Source organism: Heteronotia binoei, chromosome 2, assembly GCF_032191835.1.
Source record: "Heteronotia binoei isolate CCM8104 ecotype False Entrance Well chromosome 2, APGP_CSIRO_Hbin_v1, whole genome shotgun sequence".
Taxonomy (NCBI): Eukaryota; Metazoa; Chordata; class Lepidosauria; order Squamata; family Gekkonidae; genus Heteronotia; species Heteronotia binoei.
The window spans coordinates 40,393,112-40,417,868 of NC_083224.1; positions in this window are offsets into that span (position 1 = coordinate 40,393,112).

Sequence of the window (24,757 nt, forward strand, 5' to 3'; positions counted from 1 at the left end):
GGAACTGATTTTATTTTGTAAGAAGGCTGTATTGGAAGAATCCAGCATTGGGATGGTTGTAGATATTGGACTTGGCTCACCACAGAGTTTTTGCAAGCAAGAACCAGTTGCTTAATTGAACTCAGAGAGATTATCTGTTGCAACTTTCTGTTCACTGGCACACCTATATGTTTATGCTTTTGAGGCAGGGGGATTAAACTCTGTCTGGGGAAAGCTTAAAGTTAAAGCAATTCTGTTTTAAATTAGTTTGCATGTTCTCTTCCTGAGTTAGTCCCACAGAATCAGGCGCCCATTCTGGCACATAGCAGCTCTAGCACTTCATGCTGGTAAGGCATCCTCTGAATCAAAGGAATCTGAGACCCAAAATAGGCAATGGGTGTGACATGAGTTTGCTCAGGGTCCCCCATCCTGACTTGCAGGCAGATGTAACAACAGGGAACTGAAGTTCCCAAGGACTCTAGGGAGTGTGAAGGGGGGAGGAGCTTCAGCCTTCCCTCCTGTACTGCTTTTCCAATCCCAAACAGCTATGATAGGAAGCCTCAGGGGTGGAATTCTAGCAGGAGCTCCTTTGCATATTAGGCCACACACCCTTGATGTAGCCAATCCTCCAAGAGTTTGCAAGGCTCTTTTTTGTAAGCTCTTGGAGGATTGGCTACATTAGGGGTGGGTGGCCTAATATGCAAAGGAGCTCTGCTAGAATTCCACCCCTAGGGAGCCTATTTGCCACACAGTGGGGCTCCACATGTACAGCAATTTCAGTTTGAGAAAACAGCATCAGAGTAGGCTTCCCAATCCCCAGGTCCCAGAGGGGGATCCCCCGGTTTGACAGGCTTCCCCCCTCCCCCAGCCAGCTGGCCAGCGGGGGAAGCCCCACCCTCAGAGCCATCATGCACCTCCATGAACGATTCCCATAGGGAATGATTGGGAATTGATCCACGGGTATCGAGGGCTCTGTGGGGGCTGTTTTTTGAGATAGAGGCACCAAATTTTCAGTATAGCATCTAGTGCCTTCCCCCAAAATACCTCCCAAGTTTCAAAAAGATTGGACCAGGGGGTCCAATTCTATGAGCCCCAAAAGAAGGTGCCCCTATCCTTCATTATTTCCTATGAAAGGAAGGCATTTAAAAAGATGTGCTGTCCCTTTAAATGTGAGGGCCAGAACTCCCTTGAAGTTCAATTATGCTTGTCACACCCTTGCTCTTGGCTCCGCCCCCAATGTCTCCTGGCTCCACCCCCAAAGTCTCCTGGCTCCACCCCCAAAGTCCCCAGATATTTCTTGAATTGGACTTGGCAACCCTACATCAGAGTGAAGGCTGAAGTGCCTTCTTTCCAAGGGCTCTGCTCCTGAGCCAAATCAGGTCCCAGAATGCTTGATGGGAACATTAGTTGACCAATATTATGTGTGACCAGGCAGGCTTTCTTTGGAAGCAGGAACTCCTTTGCATATCAGGCCACATTCCCCTGATGTAGCCAATCCTCCAAGAGCTTGCAGTGCTCTTAGTACAGGGCCTATTGTAAATTCCAGGAGGATTGGCTGCATTGGAGGGGGGTGGTCTAATATGCAAAGGACTTCCTGTTACAAAAAAAGCCCTTTGTGTGACAGCAAGTTGGGTTACAGGACCTTCCAGCTTAACTCATGTCACATGTATGATCTAGTTTGACCCTGATTTGCCAGAGAGAGCTTTCAGAAAACAGGGACTGTCCCTGGCAAATAGGGACCACAGCATTTGCCTTCTACAGCTTCTCAAGGCAGTCTGTTCCACAGCTCATCTGTTCTTATTAGTGGGTTTGAACTTGAAGCATCTGTTAGGATGTTTACAACCAAATCTGTTGCTGTACTGTAAGTGGGAAGATTTTAATAAAATGGAAAGGAGAAATAGTAAAACAGATAGTGGCTCTTGTATTGTTGTATTTGGAAAAGATCCCTGTAATTTCCTGCAACTGACATCTGTTCAGCATTTTGTTGTTTTGAAGAGTTTGTTAATTCTACCTCATAACTGCATTAAATAAAGGCCTTTAAATAAAGATGATGGTTTAACTGGCATGTATTTTTTTTTTTTGTTGTTTTCATGCAGCCTTACCTTTTTAAAATCTGACAGCTTCGTTTTCTGAACTTGAAATATGTTTGACATTTGAAATATATGCGTGTCCTTTAGCCTCTCTTTGGCTCTTTGTTAGACATACAAAATCATTCCACCCTTCACTAAGATCATGCACTTCCCTGAGAGGTAACAAAAACCTGGTTTTTGCTCACACGTGTGTTAATTCAGGTGCATTTTCCAAATGGACTATTGCATGGTACGCTGAGTATTATCAAGCACAAATTATGAAGGAATGTATGTATGTGTGTAGATTCAGTTTATAACCAGAATTAAACTTTGTTGGTCTTAAAGGTGCCACTGGACTAATTTTGTTGTATGTATGTGTGTGGGCCCCGTGGCGCAGAGTGGTAAGCCGCAGTATTGCAGTCCAAGCTCTGCTAATCTCGGCAGAAGCTGGGTTCAGGTAGCTGGCTCAAGGTTGACTCAGCCTTCCATCCTTCTGAAGTCGGTATAATGAGCACCCAGCTTGTGGGGGTAAAGTGTAAATGACTGGGGAAGGCAATGGCAAAACATCCCATAACAAAAAGTCTGCCAAGAAAACTTCATGATGTGATGTCACTCCATGGGTCGGTGATCACTTGGTGCTTGCACAGGGCACTACCTTTACCTTTATGGGGGTGGGAGGTTGGAAAAGGCCAGGTTACAACTGACACTCTGAGTGCTTCCACACAGTGATTGTTTGTAAGTGGATTTTGCTATTCTTACATAGCAAAAATCCAGTTGCAAAGTGCATTATTTAGTGTGTGTGAATGCACCCAGTGACAGCCCTTATTTCACAGTGGAGTCTTGGAGCGGCTTACAATCGTCTTCCCTTCCTCTCCCCACAAGCAACACCCTGTGAGGTAGGTGGGACTGAGAGAGCTTGGAAAGAACTGTTACTGACCCAAGGTCACCCAGCTGGCTTCATGTGGAGGAATGGGGAATCAAACCCAGTTCTCCAGATGAGAGTCCACCACTCTTAACCACTACACCACGCTAGCTCTCTAGGGTTGTTTGTGTGTAAACCCTGTCAACGTCTGTATGAGTCAGGAGGAAGCGAGATGAATTTACTTTCCTGCCACTCTCCTCTCCACCAAACCACATATTTTGTGCCACTAGTGATTCTCTGATGTAGCTGAATGAGCATGCACAGTTGGATCATGAATCATCCATTTTAAACTGATTTTGTTGGATACATCACATGGGTTTATATTCATTGCTACAGGCCCAAACCTTTAAGATAGGGCAAGCTATGAATTTAAATTTGAAGGAGAGGATCAGTGAAGATGAACACAGCATGAAAAGGATATAGCTAATGTACATGTAATAGATTCCTAATAAAAGAATGTATAATATAAGGAAGTTACTAGAAGATCCTTTTGGATAATCTGAAACTACAGGACACTCTTAAAAAGATCATGTAATGCAAACAAAAGGTAAAAACAGGGGTTGTTTTGTAGAAAAATAGGTGACGGAGTTCATTAGCATAATTCATTAGCATATGCCACCCCCACCACCAGCCAAAAGCAACCTGATGCAAGAAAGGAGATCCAGCCAGCCCAAGCAGGCCTTGCTCACCTGGGGCTCTCCTTGACTGCCCCTCCCCCAATCAAAAGACCAGCAAGCCACCTGCCACCCAAAATCACATAAGAAGTGGAGAAAGGGTGACGTGGGCTTCTTCAGGAGTTAATGAGTGCTGCTGGGGTGTGCCTGCTCTCCTTATCAAGGGATTGTTATACAGCTATATACCTACTATTCAATGGACAAGGTACAGTAGGTGGGGAGGAAGAGAGGGAACCCTCAGAAAGGTTCAGGAGCTGTGCTTCTGTGAGCTCCTGCTGAATCTGAGGCCAAGGTAAAAATATATTTTATACTTTGGAACTCTCAGCCACATTTTATATACAGTTGAAATATTTATTAATGTGTATTAATAACTAAGGTTTTATCTGTTTTATCTGTTTTATCTGGTTTAAATACGGATCCCTTTGTATGTTTAATTATTGTAATTTTGTTGGATCTACTATTGGAAGCCGCCCTGAGCCACTTGTGGGAAGGGCAGGATATAAATCTTAAATAAATAAATAAAAATTGGCCATGCCCAATAGTGTTAATTAGTTCAAATGCTGGTTTTTTAAAACCTCTTCCTTCTCCACGTCTGGTGGTCGCTGTTAACAGCTCTTGTGTATTTGGTGCTTGATTTTCTGGCTTGCCACCCATTTTGTGTGCTTTCCTTAAAATTCTCTTGGCAATAAGGTAGCCTAGAATCAAGGCTAATGAGCTTGTTGGCAGTGAAATGTTAGTCGCAGAACAAAAATACAGGAGTCATTCTATGCCTCTGTGCTTTCACATCACCAAGGATTAGATAAACCATACTGAACATTGTGGCTTTTCATTATGCACTAAAATCGCCATTACAGCAGTGCTGAAACTGACCCTGACCTTCAAGTCATTTAGTACAAATAAAGAAGCGTTTGCACTTTCTAGAACCATAAAAATTGTGGGGGGGACATTTAACCTAATGAGAATGTATGCAGGAAAATTAAAAAGATAAACCACAGACCTATTATGGGATTAAAATCACTTTAGATTTGTAGTAGCATCCCTTGTTCAGTAAGCAAAAGTCTGGGAAGTTATTTATAGTACAAAATGTCTTCCATTAAAATCCTCCCCCTTCTTTCCAAATGGAATAGGACATTTCACATGTTGTCAGAGTCCTCATAATCTTTCTCAGTGAAGGAACATAAGGACTTAACTTCACATGTTCAATGGGAATGTTATGTCTCCCAAGCTCATCCATGTCCTTTTTTGCTTCCTCTTCTTATTGCAAATGTAACACGGGGGTGGGGGGGGGACAGCTAAGTTCAACCTCCTTCTGGTGCTGTTTTCCCATCCTCAAACCACACTGTGGCATTGCTTTGGATTTCATTGCAAAATTTACATGCCACATATGTCATGGGATTTCACAAGTGGAGTCAATCAAGGATCCCCAGGGCAGTTTGAGGATGCAAAAACGGCACAGGAAGGAAGGCCGCTCCTCCCTCTGTACTGTGGTTACAAGGAGATGAGGACATGGGTGTATCTGGGAAGCTCAGAATTCCTCTTGCACATTGATTCATAGTCCTTGGGTGGTCCATTAGTGAGCATGAGGACTTTGCAAGGTGTAATGGGTGGTAGTTCTTTCTCTCCCCCTCCTTCTGCCCAGTATTAAGGGTGTTGAGCCAGTATATAAGGTTCTGGCACATCTCAATCATGCATCAATTACTGAATGAATTTGTTCTTCTTTCTCCTTATAGAAAAGGAGACGAAATTGCCACATGTAATGTGGTGATCTGTTTTACCCAATTGTACTTCACTTTCTCATCCATAATCAATTGACCCTCCAGGCAATTTGTTACATCCAACTTACATTTGTGCCAACATCCATCTAAAGCATAGCTTTGAATTATTTATTGAAAAATTAAATGGCAACATGCCAGAGAGCTCAAGTGAGGATTTCTTCAAATGATAAATATCATATTTTTCATATGCTAAAGATACACACCACTTCCCCCCCCCCCCAATAACCATTTAATTCTAAATTGCTAGTAAATCCATGGTTATGCTGCAAGAGATCATTTTTCAGTTCTTGTCAAGCCATTGTCCAAGGGAAAGCATTGAAATGTACTGCTGAAGCTGTTCGAAGTTGTAATAATAGCAGGATAGTGTCGCTTTAAGAGAAATGGAATCTTGGAAGTGTAGCTGTTTTGACAGCTGACAGTTACATTACGATGACAAACGAAAATGAGCGGAAAGTCTTTTTCCAAAGAGCCAAGTATGTTTCTTTTTCCTATCCCAAATCTATTGATGCTGAAACCTTTGCCAAAAAAAGTGTTAGAAAAGCAAACTTGCTCTGCTGCTGTCAATGGCTGTTTCCTCTGCAGTCAAGCACCTATCTGGTAATTTGCTCACAACTCAAAATGAGCAAGATTTTTCATGGTTTTGTGTCTGCAGAACCCATGGTTCCCGACATGGCAGCTGTTGTTGGTACAGTCTTAATTCACTAGAATGATGGGAATACATATGCCCCCAGGGCCATCAGCCACATTTTGGAAATAAGTTCCATTGAGTTCAGTGGGGCTTCTCTTATGTCAGTAAGCATAGGATTGCAGCCTCCGAGCCTATGTGTTGCCTTGCACCAGTGTAGTTGATGCCATTTTGGTGCATATACTCCAAACTTATTGGACTGAATTACATTACCCAGGCAACAGTATCAAGGGCAGGCCAAGTATTTGTGATCCAAGACAGAAGGGTCAACGAATGTGCTCTGCTGTAGACATCAGTCAGGCAAAGTTATTTGGATCAGGACCACAGTGCACAGAGAGGAGAGGAGTTAAGTGGTCAGCTCTCCTGTGCTGTTTCTTCACTTGAAATGGGGCCACTGTGTGCCCTGATGGGGAAATTTGTGTGTCCTGGTGGGCTAGGTGTGTCCTAGGACCATTTCAGATTGGGAAAATGTCATGTGGGAGGGAAGGCAACATAGTTTAGACTGAACTTGTCAGCTAAGCAGGGCCAGCACTTGTATGGGAGACCAGCAAGGAAGGCTCTTCAGGAGAAGGCAATGACAATACACCTCTGCTTATCAATTACCTTGAAAACCCTTTGCTGGAGTAACCCTAAATTGGTTGCAGCGTTACAGCACTTACAATAAATAGCATGGGGGGGGGGGAACCATAAGGCTCCCTCTCCCCACAAGCCATAGACTGAATCTGAATCAGGCCTACATGCAACTTGGACTTCCAGAACACATCTGTCGACAGGACATGTGGAAGATACTAGGATTCTGCAATATGTGGATCAGCTTTAAGAAGCCAGGCTGTTATTCAGGAAATCCCTGTTCAAATCCCACTTGGGCCATAAACTCATTGCATCACCTTGGGCAACTCACTATTTCCCAGCTTCTCAGCTTGTCTCCCTTCCATTTGCATTATGGGGATTTTAATAATGATCGACTGTACAAAGTTGTTGCAAGGATTACTGACCACCTCCTTGGTTGTTTCCTGTCTAAAAACTAACCCAAGCTGACCCTACTTAGTTTCCAAGATCTGACAAGCCTGGGCTACCCAGGTCAGTCCCTAACTCAAGTTGCTGCCCTCTTCCATACCATGATGAATATGCCCTCTACCATGATGGATGATGCCCTCTTCCATACCATGATACCACTGAGTAATGAGCAACTTTTTCTCTGTTTCCTAAAATCTAAGAACTCAGAGGTACCAGTGAAGTTGGTGGGCAGTAGATTCAGAACAAACAGAATAATACACTTCTTCAGTCAATGATTAATTAATTTGTGGTTCTCGCTTCCACAGGGTGTTGTTCATGGCCACAATCTTAAGTGGATTTTAAAAGGCAGTTAGACAGTTTTATGGATGACTGATCCAGCTATGGGTATTAGCCATGGTCCCATTTTCAAATGCAGTAACCTTGTGGATGCTAGTTCTGGAGGATAGCAGCAGGGGTCATCTTTGGCCTTTGTGCCCTGTTGATAGGACTTCCAGGGGCCTCTCAATGGCCACTGTGTGAAACAGGATGCTAGAGTAGATAGGCCGTCAGTCTGGTCCAGCACAGCTGTTTTTATGTTCTCAATGGGGAATCTCTTACATAAGAAGCCCTCCTCCAGTAAGAATTCTTTAGATCAGGGTGAAATGCCTGTGTCTGTGAAATATTCACAATATATATATATCTGTAGTAGCTTCTTTTATATTCAGCCTTTTCAAACATTTTGCCCATCAAATTGAGGGAAAATAGAATATAAGTCAATTTTCTTTTTTCCCTTTTAAAAAAAGATCTCTTAGCAGGTCACCTTCAATGGTAAAAGCTGGTTGCTATGGCTGTGACTAATGAGGTATTGATTTTTATCTTGAGAGCCGGTGACTGACAGAAATTTCCCCTCCAGTAGTCTGTGCAAGGGAAAATTGCAAGCTGCTCTTACAGTTGTCTTGCCTCTTCTGGAGGACTGGGGGAGGGGGGTGACTTTTTACAAAGGAATCCATATGTAGCACCACTTAGCCTGAAATTCATATTGCTGTTCCTTTTCAATTTCCCCAATGACTAAGGATCAAGACAAGTGACAACATTGCAAATGAACTAATATTAATTATATTGAACATGTAAAGAGTCACATGCAGAAAGATTGGAGTTCTTTCTCTCATAGGAAGCTGCCTTTACTTGAGAGTCATATTGTTGGTCCCTTTAATTTAGTGTTATCTACTCTGACTGGCAAGAGCCCTGTGGCGCAGAGTGGTAAAGCTGCAGTACTGCAGTCTGAACTCTGGCGGAAGCTGGTTTCAGGTAGTCAGCTCAGGTTGACTCAGCCTTCCATCCTTCCGAGGTCGGTAAAATGAGTATCCAGCTTGTTGGGGGGGGGGGGGGAAGTGTAGATGACTGGGGAAAGCAATGGCAAACCACCCTGTAAAAAGTCTGCCATGAAAATGTTGTGAAAGCAACGTCACCCCAGAGTTGAAAATGACTGGTGCTTGCACAGGGGACTACCTTTACCTTTTTTTTTTTTTACTCTGACTGGCAGCTGCTCTCAAGGGACTCAGGCTGAGAAAGTCTTTGCCAGGGCTTTTTTGCAGCAGAAACTACACCCCCCCTGATATAGCCAATCCTCCAAGAGCTTACAGGGTGGTTCTTACAGGGCCTACTGTAGGAGGATTGGCTACATCAGGTGCCTAATATCCAAAGGAGTCCCTGTCACAAAAAAGCCCACTCTTTCCAAAGTTCCAGCACTTGCTGCCTGAGATCCTTTAACTGGAGAGCACCTGGACCTGAACCTGAAACTTTCTAGAGGCTAAGCATGTGCTCTTTCAGTGAGCCACAGCTATCCTAGCCATTAAACCCTTACATCGGGAGGAAATACACTACAATAGCCATGAGGATGTTGTGGACAGCATCCTCCTCCTGATAGTATGTAATGTTCCTCTCTGGTCCTCGGGTCTCAGATTCAGCAAGAGCTCACAGGAGCAAAGATCCTGAACCTTTCTGATGGCTCCCCCTCTTCTTCCCCACCTATCTTGTCCATTGAATAGTAGGTGCAGCTGCATAACAATCCCTGGATTAGAAGAGTGGGCAGCCAGCCAGCCACCCGGGGCTTTGTCACACCCCCAGAAGCCCTCATTAATACCCAGAGAAGCCTGTGCCACCCTTTCTTCACTTCTAATGTGATTTTGGGCAACGGGTGGCTTGCTGGCCTTTTGACTGGAGAGGAGGGGCAGCCCAGGAGAGCCCCAGGTGAGTGAGGCCTGCTTGGGCTGGCTGGATCTCTAGCCATTCCAAGCAGGCCTCACTCACCCCGGGCTCTTCTTTCTTGCATCAGGTTGCTTTTGGCTGGGGGAGGGTGACATATGCTAATGAGTTATGCTAATAAGCTCTGCCACCTATTTTTCTACAAAATGACCCCTGCTGGTTCTCTTGTCAGCCACCAGCGAGCCTGCAGCAGACGTGGACTATTGCACCCTTCTTAAATCTTCGTTCGCGAAGCCAAGCCGAGAGGTTCTAATGCATAGAAACCACGAAGGAATGGAGGGTCTCTGCTGTCATGGATGCCTGGCACATGGGAGACTAAAATATAACCCCAAATAACACAAGAAAGCAGTCTGCATTTCAAACAACAACAAGGACAACAACAAAGCTATGTAGAATCTACAGATAATAGTTTTCCAATAACTGAATGCCAATTAATTGTAGATCCAGTGGAATCTGTGCCAGCAGAGATCTTCACGGTGAGTATTTCGGTATATTGCAGCCAAAGCCATGAGGGTTCATTGTGGAAAAGCTGCTTCCAACATAATCCCTGGGATGATTCTAACACACACTCTGGCAGTAAGTAACAAAAGTTCTACCTTATGAGAGTTTGGTTATGACAAAGTTCTGGAAAAGAGTTTTGGGTCTGGAGATCAGCAGTCTACTAATTTTTGCTAGTCCTCTTTGGAACACTACAATGTTGCTGTTATTGTGATCAAAATGAGTTAAAAGGGAGCATGTTCGTAGCCAAAGTAAAATTTGGGGCCAATGCTCTCTATGATGCTGGCAATCAACAACTGGAAGTCCAAATGCATTATTTGGCTTTTAAAAGGATTGGACATGGTACTTACAGAAGGGGTTTGCTTCCGCCATATCACATTGCCAATCAGAAATGCCACTCTCCTGGCTGCTTTAGGCCCTAGTAAAGGGGGGTGGGGGTGGAAGCAAAATCTTGTTTTAAAGGCAGCCCTGGGGACCATTTTAATAGGGAAATGATGCATGAAGGAAGGGTAATCTGTCTCCATTGACAGATTCATAGTTCAGGTCCTGAACTATGTCCCCAAATACTTTTAGGAAGCATTCACATTACCCTGAATAATGCATTTTGCAACTGGATTTTTACTGTGTAAGAACAGCAAAAATCCAATTGCAAAACACATTATTTAGTGTAGTGTGAATGCGCCCTTAGAATTCCAGTCACTGAACTACACTAGCCTGAGCATACCACCCCTCAGCACATTTAGTCAACATGCAGAGAGGGAGAGCTGGCACAAGCATGCTGACCCCGTGCCTCACTTCCATGTGATCACCGGCCATGCCTGTGCATGGAGAAAGTATGCAGAACTACACTTCCTCCCCATCACACATGAAGCTGCCTTATAGTGAATCAGTCCCTTGGTCCATCAAAGTCAATTTTGCCTGCCTCTGCATCATGACCCTGGTATTCCATTGGAGGTCACTCATCCAAGTACTAGCCAGGGTCAACCCTGCTTAGCTGATGACATCTGACAAGATAGGGTTAGCCTGGGCTATCCAGGGGCTAAAGAAGTTTTACAAGCCAGACTGCTGCAGACTTCACCCTGTTCCAATATCTGCTTGGGGAAGATCAGAATTCAGACATGCAGTACCAGAAGGGTTGCTGGAAGGGGTGCTGCTGTTGACAATGTAGTGTTCTACTCTCTGGCATCACAGGGAGCTGTACAAAGTGCTAGGATCCAGTTACAGTTATTTTGCAGTTCATCAGAAATTACAGAGTTTGAGAAATAGGATAAAATTACTCACTCCATGGAAAAACTTGAGTTTATTTAGATATTTATACTCTGCATTTTGTAGCAGGAGCTCCTTTGCATATTAGGCCACACACCCCTGATGTAGCCAATCCTCCAAGAGCTTAAAGTGGGCCCTGTAACAAGAGCCCTGTAAACTCTTGGAGGATTGGTTACATCAGAGGGGGTGGCCTAATATGCAAAGGAGCTCCGGCTACAAAATGAGTTCTGATTCAGGGTATGAGCTTTCACGTGCAACATGGCTGCCTACCTGGATCTATCTCTGGCTAGAAGTTCTGCTAGTACCAGAGGATTTTAATTGAAGATGTCAGTGATAGAACTCAGGAGCTTCTGCATCCAAAGCAGATGCTGTACTGCTGAGCCATGGCACCCTACCACATCATCAGAGATACTGCTTTCCATACACTCCTGGTTACAGGGAGGGAGTTTATGGGTGCCCAGTTCTTCCACATGTAAACATAGTACTGATCAGTCAGTAGGCTTCCCAATCCCCAGGTCCCAGCCGGGGATCCCCCATTTTTACTGGCTTCCCCCCACCCCCAGCCAGCTGGCTGGTGGGGAAAGCCCCGCCCCAACAGTCATCATATAGCTTTAGAGCTCCTGCAGGTTTAGAAACCTGCAAACAGATCCCTTTTTTAAAATCTGTGCCTTTAAGGCTGAACAGGAAACAGGAAGGGCTTCATGGGAAAGGGTCAGTAACAGTTTTGTTGGAGAAGGGCCCCTCCCTTTGTTTTGCTTTCATTTTCAGAGGAAATAAAGTTATGCAGGAACAAGACCCAGTAAGTATATGTGTGTGTGTGAGAGAGGGAGAGGGAGAGGGCAGGGGATTCCCTGGTTTGGAGGCCCTCTCCCCGCTTTAGAAAGCGTGGCAGGGAGGGAAATGTATTCTGGGCACTCTATTATTCCTTATGGAGAACGATTCCCATAGGGAATAATGGGGAATTGATCTGTGGGTATTGGGGCTCTGGGGGGTTATGTTTTGAGGTAGAGGCACCGCATTTTTAGTATAGCATCTAGTGCCTCTCCCCAAAATACCCCCCAAGTTTCAAAACAATTGGACCAGGGGGTCCAATTCTTTGAGCCCCAAAAGATGGTGCCCCTATCCTTCATTATTTCTTATGGAAGAAAGGCATTTAAAAAGGTGTGCTGTCCCTTTAAATGTGATGGCCAGAACTCCCTTGGAGTTCAATTATGCTTGTCACACCCTTGTTCCTGGCTCCACCCCGAATGTCTCCTGGCTTCACCCGCAAAGTCTCCTGGCTCCATCCCCAAAGTCCCCAGATATTTCTTGAATTGGACTTGGCAACCCTATCAGTCAGAGATCACCCAGAGCTGGGTGGAGGCCTGAATGTTTGTGGACATTCTCCATCTCCAAGCATTGACTGGGGGTCATGTGTACTTTGGTCCTTAAATTCAAACTGTTGGATTCTCTGCACTTGGTACTGCCAGAGAACCATGTAAAAGTAGCAGAGTGATCAAGGCTTTAATGCAGCAGTGGTGGGGCTAGGCATGGTAGCAGATTTAACAAAGTTACACCAAGTCAGCAATAAGTTCTAAGACTAATACACAACTTTTATTAAAGGAAATACATGCATGATACTGCAGGTAAGAGGCAGGGATAGATTACCAATTCTTGCTAATTACATGGTGATGGATGCTGGCTGCATATCCAGCCTCCATGGTGCAAGATGGAAAGATCATGCACCTTCTTTGTATATGCAAGAGAGTGTGAGAGCAAAAAGGAGGAAGTTGCATCCCTAGGATTAGCATTCTACTTCAAAGGGAAAGGATCAGATAGCAGGGAGGAAAGGGTGCTCTGTGTGTCCTGACCTCGCTGTCTGGCTAAACTCTTTGATGCCATCTCTCAGGTTTGAGACAGGAGACAGCACAAAGTCCTCCACGTCCAGCATAAATGATGGCATTATAAGTCAAAATAAGCACAAAGCCGTTATGAACATGTGCAGTGTGCGCTTGGCTACTCTTAGTACCACATACTGCCACTCTAGCTAAATTGCTTGGCACAATCCACCTGTACATTCTGGACACCCCATCCAAGGATCAGCAGTGTAGATCAGCACATTACAGCACCCACGGAAGCCCCAAGTACTGAAGCCCATCCACTCCCATGAGAAATTCCCCCCCTGAATTCAGATCCAACTGGATCGAGGTTATCACTCTAAGCCAAAAAATGTGGAGTGTTTATCTCAGGGTCTGTATCTCTGCAATAGACGCAGAAGCATCCAGGTTCAGTTCAACAGCATCTTCTGATAAAGGATCTCAGTTCTGCTGGGAAAGATTAATCTCTGCCTGAAACCTTGGAGAGCTGCTGCCAGTCAGAGTAGCTGTTGCTGATGAGTGGTGTGACCTGGTGCTTCAGCAGCGTCCTATTTTAGTTTGTTTCCAATATTTATTCTCCCAACTTTCCATCAAAAAAGATTTCCATGGTGGCTAAGAATGCTCATAAAAGCTGAGTGATGACTTTTTTTTTTTTAAATAATAATGCAAAACACACACCCAGGAGCAACACAATGCAGACAGGAACTTGCATGGTACACCATAAGCAGGAAAAAAGCATAGTGCAGTCATCAGTAGATCTCTGAAATAGCCAGGTCTTCTCTGTTCCCTGAAAGCAAGCTGTGATGGGACCAAACAGGGCCCTCCATCTTTATTTGGAAGATATAGCCATTGATCCAGCCAGCTTTCCCACTCAATCCCTCCCAGTTCATCTCTCTACCACAGCTCTCATCCTACATGCTTTTTCTTTATTTATACTCTGTCCTTGGAGCCTCAGAGCAGTTTACAATCTCCTTTTCCTTCCCCTCCCTACAACAGACACCCTGTATGGCAGATGGGGCTGAGAGAGCTCTCCGAGAACTGCTTGTGAGAGAACAGCTCTGAGAGTTATGACTGACCCATGGTCACTCCAGCAGATGCATGTGGAGAAGTGGGGAATCAAACCCAGTTCTCCCAGGCTAGTAGTTAAGTGTGCAGATGAGTCTGTGCACTTAACCACTACACCAAACTGGCACAGAGTGAGTCTGTACAGCCAACAAAATAGGACATTCAATAATCAACACATTAGAATTTTAGAAGCCTGGAACCATCAGAAAGAACTGAAGCACAGCAGAAATATTAACATGACACATTAAGCGGTACAGAAATTCCATAATACATAATCCCATAATCCATAATAATTCTATAATACATAATCCCATTGCTTCAATAACCTATGCATATTAGCATAGAACACAGTCCTAATTAAAGTATGTTTGTGAACCATTTTGTACGGTGCAACCTGATTACATCTGACCAATTTCGCACTAGAGTTTTAATCCTGGTTTAACTCTGTCCTCAAATTGACCTTCAACAGTAGAATCATAGAAGCAGAGAAACCAACTTTATGACTCTGATTCTACGGTTTTAGTGTAGAAAGTAAATTATGGTTTTATATGTAGTAAATTATGGTTTTATATGTTTTATTGGACTGATTGTATTTTATGATGTTGTAAGCCGCCCTGAGTCCACTTGTGGAGAGGGCGGGATATAAACGGAAAGTAATAAATAAATAAATAAATAAAGTCAGTTTGGGGACAGAGTTAAACCAGGATTAAAGCTGTAGTGGGAAATTGGTCACTGTTTCCAACTTCCTGCTTGTTATGTACTGGACTTTATGTTTGGCAGGAAGCTCTCACACACCTGGGCTACCGCGGAAAAGCTAGAGACTCTGGGATATACTATGAGATCTGGTCTCTAATAGGGAACCAATGAGCAGTTCTGGCATGAAGCCTGACTGCTGTGATTTGGTATGGGGATCTGGGGGGGTGGTTCTTTTGCATGCATATAAGCAGGGTTGCAGCCCCACCATTTTGTCTTGTTATGTAGTTAGCGATAAAGCACATTCCTGTTCGAACCCAGTATTTTACACTATTACAAGAGATCTCCATACCATCAAGATACGTTCCTCTGGAGAAAATGGCTGATTTGGAGGGGGGACTCGATGGCATGATATCCTGCTGAGGTCCCTCTCCTCCCCAAATCCTGCCCTCCCCAGGTTCCATCCCCCAAATCTCCAGGTATTTCCCAACCTGGACCTGGCAACCCTACCATTACCTGTGCAGAGAAACCCTCTTGAATTGTTCAATTTTGCATATTTTGTGGAAAGCTAGGAGAGCGGGAGTTTCCTGAGCTCCTTGGGCAGGCCATTCCATAAAGCTGGAGCCACAACAGAGAAAGCACATTTACAGGTAGTTCATTTTGCCTATTTGCAGGATGGCATCTGCAGAAGCCGCTGCTGCTGTGAGTAAAATTGTTGTGGCAAGGCATAAAAGAAGAAGAAAACCACCTCAGATTTATATCCTGCCTTCTCTCTGGATCAGAATCTCAGAGTGGCTTACAATCTCCTTTATCTTCCTCCCCCACAACAGATGCCCTGTGAGGTAGGTGGGGCTGAGAGAGCTCTCAAAGAAGCTGCCCTTTCAAGGACAACTCTTGTGAGAACTGTGGCTGACCCAAGGCAATTCCAGCAGCTGCAAGTGGACTACTGGGGAATCAAACTCAGTTCTCCCAGATAAGAGTCTGCACACTTAACCACTACATCAAAGAAGATGATGATGATGATATTGGATTTATACCCTGCCCTCCACTCTGAATCTCAGAATAATAAAAAAACACGCCACTGGACCCAAACAGCATAAAACTATCCAGGACACAGATAGCATGTCTCTCGTTACTTCCCACCTCACCTCTGAAGGCAGGGGCACAGAGAACAAGGCTTGAGAGATGCAGCTCTTAACCGGCAGGCTGGATAGCATGGGAAGAGGCAGTCCTTCAGTTTCCCTAGTTCCAAGCTGTTCAGGACATTAAAAGGTAAGAACCAGCACTTTGAATTGTGCCTGGAAACAGATGGGTCGCCAGAACGGATCTTTCATCTTCCTATGTATGTAGGCTTAGAACATATGGTCAATTCCCAGATTTTATTTGGAATACAGAGAGCTCAGTAGCTCTTTACACATTGGAGTTTATTCTATTTTAATCCAATCCCCGGTGTGGGCACCCATTGGCCTTGGAAATGGGACAGATGAGCCATCTGTCTGGGTGTCCTCCAACCATGCATAGGACCATGATCGGGGAATGTATCATTCAAAGGAAGCCAATATAAATTACTGTGTTATTTTCCCCTTTGAATGCTGCTTATAAGTGAAAACATGTGTTGATAATGTGAGATGCCTTCTCCTGGCATAGCGTCTTAATCCCATTGCTGCAGTCTCTGCCGTGACCCTGTTATGTCGACACATACTTGCATATTTATCCACAAGGAACATTCTGAATGTAAATATTATCTTTCCTGCTCTGCCACCCAGCCCAAAACATGAACTGAATCCTTTGCATTCTAATAAAAAACATTGACTAGGGTTCTGTCCCCATTTTGATCTTGTGTTGCTTATCTTTTTTAATATTATTAAAAGGAATATGAAAGTGGGCAGGAATTGGACATGCACAGGCCACCAGCGGATATAAGATGCAATGCAATGCAGAAATCGATGTACTGAAATGCTCCTAATATCGTTGGATTAACACTATCATTTAAAACTGCTGCCTTATTGAGATAAGATGATGTGATATATTAAGCAACAATGATTCAAAAATATACAGTTCCAGCCAGTGCCTTGGCAAATGCCGCAAGGTTTTTTGGGGGGGAGGGGGAGGGGAAATGGCACCTGGGAAGATTAGAGTTTGGGGAGGATGTGATGTCACTTTAGGGTGATGCTCTAGGGCCTAGGCTGTGAACCCTAGAAAGAGAGAGTAAAGAAAGTATGTAAATAACGACATCCCTTTGGAGGTCAGGATAGCTAAGTCTTATTTTTTTATATTTCATGACATTGATTCAGCTTCACTTCTGCATAGGGTTGGTTGCTAGGTCCCAACTGGCAAGGGATGGGGGACTTACCAGGAGAGAGAGGAAGGTCCAGGCAATGTGGATATGTCACTTGTGATGTGCATAGGATGTGGACTATTTCATATTATGGCCTATATTATACTTGGTAGTGTTTTGGATGCTGTCACATACTAAATATAGCAGTCATTATTTAGCCATTAAATTATTGTTTAAAGTGTTAATCGGATGTACTGTTGTGATAATTACACTTTTGGATTTTTGTGTTTACCACATGAAAGTATATATACATACTGTATTTATGCCTGGCTATTATTTGTGTTTACACTTTACAGAGGAAGGTCTACCAAGCTCCCAGGCGGGATGGGGGTTCTCTTACTTTGGGGGTCCCTAACCCCCAAATTCCCACTGGACCGGCAGGGGGATCTCTGTGCAACATGGCCTGCACCAGGGCTTTTTTTCTGGAAAAAGCCAGCAGGAACTCATTTGCATATTAGACCACACCCCCTGATGGCACCATTGTTTTGTGCGGGTTTTTTTAAAACTCATTTGCATATTAGGCCACACCCTCTGACACCAAGTCAGCCAAAACTGCATTCCTGTGCGTTCCGGCTCAAAAAAAGCGCTGGTCTACACAATGATGTCACCCGGAAGTGACGTCATTACACCGGTGACATTGCACACTGGCCACTCTGGGCATTTCCACAAAAATTCTATGGTTTTCCCAGTTGCCCTAGCAAGTTGGGAGGAAAAACTGCATGCACATAGCACACATGAAAAAAGTCTCCTGCCGGAGGCTGCTGGGGACTTGGCGACCATATACAGAAGTCTTAACTTTGTCATTTCTTGCTTGCTTGCTTCTATATTATACTTATTCATTTATTTCCAAAAATTTAAGCTGCCTTTCCAACTGTTCAGAGCCACTTAACCATGACAAGCAAAAGACGGCTCTACCGAGTTAAAAAATATAAACGTGCATTACAGCTGTCATGATGAAAATGCTAACAGCATGGATCAACAAAAACAGTGTCCGGACTCTTCAATAACTGTCAGCTAAAGAGTAAATAAGGAGGTTTTGCACAGTCCCGGTATTGGCTTTAGCTCTTCTGGAAGATGATTCCTTAAAGCGGGTGCCCCTGCAGAGCAGGCCTCTGGCAAGCCATATGATTTGCTTTCATAGGATACTTGGTTGAGTCATATGCTTGGAATGCAGAAGGAGTAGCAAGATCTTCCTTTTTCTCTGTTCTTGTCCATGCTAAAACCTGGAGTGGATAAGCTCTGTCTAAAACACTGGCCTGGATTAAAGGTACAGTCACAAATACCCCAACAGGGAGTTTCATGGCTGAGTATGGATTTGAAATTAGGTCTCCCCAGCAATACTCCTAAACTGTGGAGTCTTGTGAGCAAAAATTCTACGTTGTGAGCTTCTGGCATTAAAGTTGTGAGCTACTGCATAAATTAGTTTGCTCTGGGGCTATTTTTCCTGAGCTAAGACATAAATGTGTGAGTCGGAGGCTAAAAAACTGAGCTAGCTCACACTGACTCTGCTTAGAGGGAACACTGCTCCCCAGTACTAGTTTAACATTTTAATCACCATACCATATTGGCTCTCAAACAGCCAAGATGGAAGTCATTTGTCCAGATTACAGTGGTGGGAAGCAGAGGGAAGCCTAGCATTCTGGAGGACATTCTTCATACCATGCCTGTGTCACCTAGGGTTATGAAAGGCTCTTGGGGAAAGGGTCACTGGGAACCAAACTAAATGTGATTGCATCCATGCAGGGCTTTTTTTGTAGCAGGAACTCCTTTGTGTTTTAGGCCAAACACTCCTGCTGTAGCCAATCCTTCGAGCTTACAGTAGACCCTGTAAGAAGAGCCCTGTAAGCTCTTGGAGGATGGGCTACATCAGGGGTGTGTGGCCTAATATGCAAAGGAGCTTCTGCTACAAAAAAAGCCCCGCATCCATGAATCCAGCCTGTGGATGCTGCAGCTGCCATCTATTTTAAAGTAATTTAAAAATGCTAAGAGGGCCTGATCCTGATTGGGCCTGCAGCACAGTGGGCTGAGATACTCTCATCCCACGATACCTTTTCAAGTGCTGGAACAACCTTGGGGGAGGAAGGGACTGTCTGTTTTGGCACTTGAAAAAGTACAGGGAACCAATGTCACAAGAGCTAGTGTGGCACAGTGGTTGTGGGACTAGAATTGGAGACTTGAGGAACCCAGGTTCACTTTTGCCATGGAAGCTTGCTGGGTGACCTTGGGCCAGTCACATTCTCTCAGCCCAACCTACCTTACAGGGATGTTGTGAGGATAAAATAAAGGAGAGGAGAATGACATAAGTCACACTGGGGAGAAAGGTGGGGATATATGAATTCAATAAATTAAATACACAAGAGTGTCTCATCCCACTGTGCTGTGGTCCTGGTCAGGAAGTGAAGCTGAGTAGCTTGCTTAAGGCCACTTACTAAGTTCATAGCAGAGACATGACCTCCACAAGAGATTTCTTATGGTAGCTATAGCACTAGGCTTTAGGAAAACAGATAATCAGATTATCTTCGTTGCCTAATTTCAGTTCCTCCACCAAAAGAAGACAACTGATTCCCATGTGACACACCTGAGAATACAGGAAATCAGTGTCAGAAGTACAAGATGCTTCATTGCTGTTCCTAACTATTTTGATACGAACTACTGCAGACCCCACCCCCCCAAAACCCTTGCCAAGCCACTTCTCAGATATGGGGTCTTAACTGTTGCAATACCTGTCCCTGTGAGCCACCTGTAGCTATTATGATTTATCCAGTTGTAAAAGAAAAACACAGGAGGCTACCAATTTTGGTCTGTCCTTGTTTCCATTGGCAGTCAAATGTATTTATTGCAACACCCGTGGGGGAAAAGAAACTCTGGCAGACTCTGTGTGATCATTCACCACAGTGACTGTCTGAAATGACTTTGTCTTTAGGTCTACAGCTTTTCCGGTATGCAAGAACAGTTTCCCAACTTGGGCTCTTTGCTATATCTGGCTGAGAATTAGTTAGAAAGCGCAGCTGAACTCTGGCATGAAGATTTCTATAGCGAATCTACATTGTGTCCACTGTGGAGAAGATCTGACTTTCCTTGCCAATTACGCATATACCAGCAGTGACTACTTGAGATTTTGTAGAAAGAACACAAGACAAGCCCTGCGGGGTCAGACCAGTAGTACATCTAGCCAACATCCTTTTTCATGGAGGATCCAACCCATTGCCCTGGAGGGCAGACAAACAAGCCAAGGCCTCCCCCGATGCTGCCACCTAATAATGGTTTACTGCCTCTGAATGTAAAGATACCCTTAATTTGTCATGGCCAGCAGCTACAATTGGATTTCTCCTCCATGAATCTGTCTAATTCCCCCTCAAAGCCTTCTACGCCTATAGCCATCAGTATGTCTGCTGGCAGTGAATTTCAGAATTTAATTACTTGCTGAGTAAAGAAGTATTTCCTTTTGCTCTTCCTGAATCTATTGCCCATCACCTTCATTTTGTGCCCCAAGTTCTAGTATTATGCAAGAGTGAAAAAAAGTTCGATCCACTTTTCCCAATAATGCACAATTGTATGACCTTCTATCCTGCCACCATTTAGTCATCTCTTTTTTCTAAACTGAGAAGCCGCAGACTCTTTAGCCTTACCTCATAGGTGTCCCATTTTACACATTCTTGAAAGGCTTGGGTCAATCTGGAATCCACTAGACTACCACTATTATTTAGCCTAGAGTGGTGCATTTAATGATCTGTCCAGTGCTTGTTTCATGACCTTTTAAATCTGAAACAAAAGTAGAACTACCAGCAGCTCAATTACAGTGGCATCACTGTTTACATCTATAAACATTTGTCTGCTGGACATTTCAATAGCCTTGGAAATGGGACAGATGAGCCATCTCCTCTGGCCAAATTCCTAAGAACCAATTATTGGTGAACATGATTCCTGACTCCGGTACCTAAGTCTGAAGTTCAGTGTCTTCATAAAGAGAATGCATGGTGACAAAGTATCTCTTTTCACCTGGGTTGCTTTTGTTCTACAATAACTTTGATCTCCTCTCAGGTAATAGGTACAGGACTTATGGTGAGGCAGCACAATACATGAAATAAATTATTTCTTTGGTCTTAATAGAGTTTGCATTACCAAGCATCTGTTACTTGTTCAGTGTACTGCAAACTGAGGCTCTGCATGGAATTTTGGGAGTAAAGATCTGTGCACAAAACCCCACCAACCTCCTGAGATCTCCCTTCCCATAGTACTCTAAACTCTTAGGGACTTAAAACACCCTGAATTCTCTTCTCTGTCAAGAGTGCCTCTTACCATGTTTGAATTGCCTTACAAATGACTCCATGTAGCCTCTCAGGGTCCTGCTTAGCTCTTATCAGCCTGCTTTGCCTGCATCTGCCTGTTATATCTATACCTTAAATGTAGCCGTTTCCATCCTGGGAATGAGAGACCAAGGCCAATGCCTGTTATCTTGTTCCTGGAGAATGTATGCTTTCGTTTCTCTGTTACAAGGGGCCTGGAATGTTGGTGGGGGATGGAGGAAAAAGCTATCAGTAGATTTTGGCGCTTTGCACTTTGAATATAGAATTTTTTGTTGTTGTTCAGTCGTACAGTCGAGTCCGACTCTTTGCGACCCCATGGACAAAGTCACGCCAGGCCCTCCTGTCTTCCATCATCCTCCGAAGCCTGCTCAAATTCATGTTTGTTACATCAGTAACGCTGTCCAGCCATCTCATCTTTTGCTGTCCCCTTCTTCTTTTGCCTTCTGTCTTTCCCAGCATCAGGATCTTTTCCAGGGAGTGCTTCCTTCTCATTTGGTGGCCAAAGTATTTGAGCTTCAGCTTCATCATCTGACCTTCCAGGGAACAGTCTGGGTTGATTTTCCTTAGGACTGACTGATTTGATCTGCTTGCAGTCCAAGGGACTTTCAAGAGTCTTCTCCAGCACCACAGCTCAAAAGCATCTATTCTTCTGCACTCGGCCTTCGTTATCGTCCAGCTCTCACAGCCATACATTACTACTGGGAATACCATCGCTTTGACTGTACGGACTTTTGTTGGCAGGGTGATGTCTCTACTTTTTATTATACTGCCCAGATTCGCCATAGCTGTCCTCCCAAGGAGCAAACGTCTTTTAATTCCATGGCTACAGTCACCATCTGCAGTGATCTTGGATCCCAGAAATGTGAAGTCTGTCACTACTTCCATGTCTCCCCTTCTATTTGCCAAGAAGTGATGGGGCCAGATGCCATGATCTTAGTTTTTTTGATGTTGAGTTTCAAGCCTACTTTTGTGCTCTCCTCTTTCACCCTCAACAAGAGGTTCTTTAGGTCCTCCTCACTTTCTGCCATTCTCTCTCTCTCTCTCTCGGCTTGACTTCGCGAACGAAGGTTTAAGAAGGGTGCAGTAGTCCACGTCTGCTGCAGGCTCGCTGGTGGCTGACAAGACCAATGCAGGACAGGCAGATCCGGCCACAGTGGCTGCAGGGAAAAGTCTGATTTGGGGTTGGTGCTGTAGCAGTGCGATTCTTCCTCAATCTCCTTTTGTCCTCAAGACCAGCTATGCGTGCGTTCTCAAAGGAAGAGACAGCCTGGTGGATGGTGTGCCTCCATGCTTTGCGATCTGAGGCTAGGTCAGACCACTGGTGATGGTTGTTGCGACAGGTGCCAAGGGATTTCTTCAAGGAGCCCTTGTACCTCTTCTTTGGTGCCCCTCTATTTCGATGGCTGGTGGAAAGTTCGCCATACAGGGCAATCTTGGGAAGGCGGTGGTTTTCCATCCTAGAAATATGCCCTGCCCAGCGCAGCTGCGTCTTCAACAGCAGTGCCTTGATGCTTGTAACCTCCGCCCTCTTGAGGACTTCAGTGTTGGTCACAAAGTCACTCCAGTGGATGTTGAGGATGGTGCGAAGGCAGCTCTGATGAAAGCGCTCAAGGAGTCGCAGGTGATGACGGTATAAAACCCACGATTCGGTGCCGTAGATGAGGGTTGTCATCACAACCGCTTTGTAAACATTGATCTTTGTGCCTTTTTTCAGATGCTTGTTGCTCCACACTCTTTTGTGCAGTCAGCCAAATGCACGGTTTGCCTTTGCCAGCCTGTTGTCAATCTCCTTGTCGATCTTGGCATCTGAGGAGATGATGCACCCCAGGTAGCTGAACTGCTGGACTGTCTTCAGAACTGATTCACCCACAGTGATGCAGGGAGGGTGATAATCTTCCTGGAGTGCAGGCTGGTGGAGAACTTCTGTCTTCTTCAGACTAACTTCTAGGCCGAATAGCTTGGCAGCCTCTGCAAAGCAGGATGTCATATGCTGCAGAGCTGATACCGAGTGGGAGACGAGCGCAGCATCATCAGCAAACAGTAGCTCTCGGATAAGTTTTTCCATTGTCTTGGAGTGATCCTTTAGTTGCCTCAGGTTGAACAGGCTGCCATCGGTGCGATAGCGGATGTAGACACCATCGTCATCATCTAGATCTACTGCGGCTCTTTGAAGCATCATGCTAAAGGAGATCGTAAAGAGAGTTGGCGCAAGAACACAGCCTTGCTTTACACCTGTGCCTATTGGGAAGGGCTCCGAGAGGTCGTTGCAGTGTCTGACTTGGCCTCGCTGATCTTCATGTAGCTGGATGATCATGCTGAGGAACCTTGGGGGACATCCTAAACGTTCCAAGATTTGCCACAGGCCTTTCCTGCTAACGGTATCAAAAGCTTTGGTAAGGTCGACAAAAGTCACATATAGACCCTTGTTCTGTTCCCTGCATTTCTCTTGGAGCTGCCTGAGAACAAATACCATGTCGGTGGTGCTCCTGTTAGCTCTGAAGCCGCACTGGCTCTCTGGGAGGAGTTCTTCTGCAATGGCGGGCAACAGTCTGTTCAGGAGTATTCTGGCAAGGATTTTGCCTGCGATGGAGAGCAGGGTTATCCCCCAGTAGTTGGAGCAGTCTGACTTTTCCCCTTTGTTCTTGTGTAGAGTGATGATGATTGCATCGCGAAAGTCCTGTGGTAGTTGGCCTTGTTCCCAGCAGGTGACAAGTACTTTGTGAAGTGTGCTATGTAGTACTGTGCCCCCATGCTTCCAGATCTCTGGTGGGATTCCATCAACTCCCGCTGCCTTGCCACTTTTCAGTTGCTTGATGGCTTTAACAGTCTCTTCTAGGGTGGGGATCTCATCCAACTCTGTTTTCACTGGTTGAAGTGGTGTGAGGTGGATTGCTGAATCTTGAACTACGCGTTTGGCACTGAAGAGAATCTGAAAATACTCCAACCACCGGTTCAGTATGGATGCCTTGTCTGTGAGGAGCACTTGGCCGTCTGCACTACGCAAGGGACTCTGAGCCTGATATGATGGGCCATATACTGCCTTCAGGGCTTCGTAGAACCCTCTTAAATCACCAGTGTCTGCACACAGCTGGGTTCTCTCTGCAAGCTTGGTCCACCACTCGTTCTGAATGTCTCGAAGCTTGCGCTGGAGGTTGCTACATGCAGCGCGAAAGGTTGCTTTTTTCCCGGGACAGGAGGGCTGAGCAAGATGTGCTTGGTAGGCAGATCTCTTTTTTGCTAGTAATTCTTGGATCTCTTGATTGTTCTCGTCAAACCAGTCCTTGTTCTTCCTTGTGGAGAACCCGAGGGCTTCTTCAGAGATCAACAGGATGGTAGTTTTTAGGTGTTCCCAGAGTGCTTCTGGAGAAG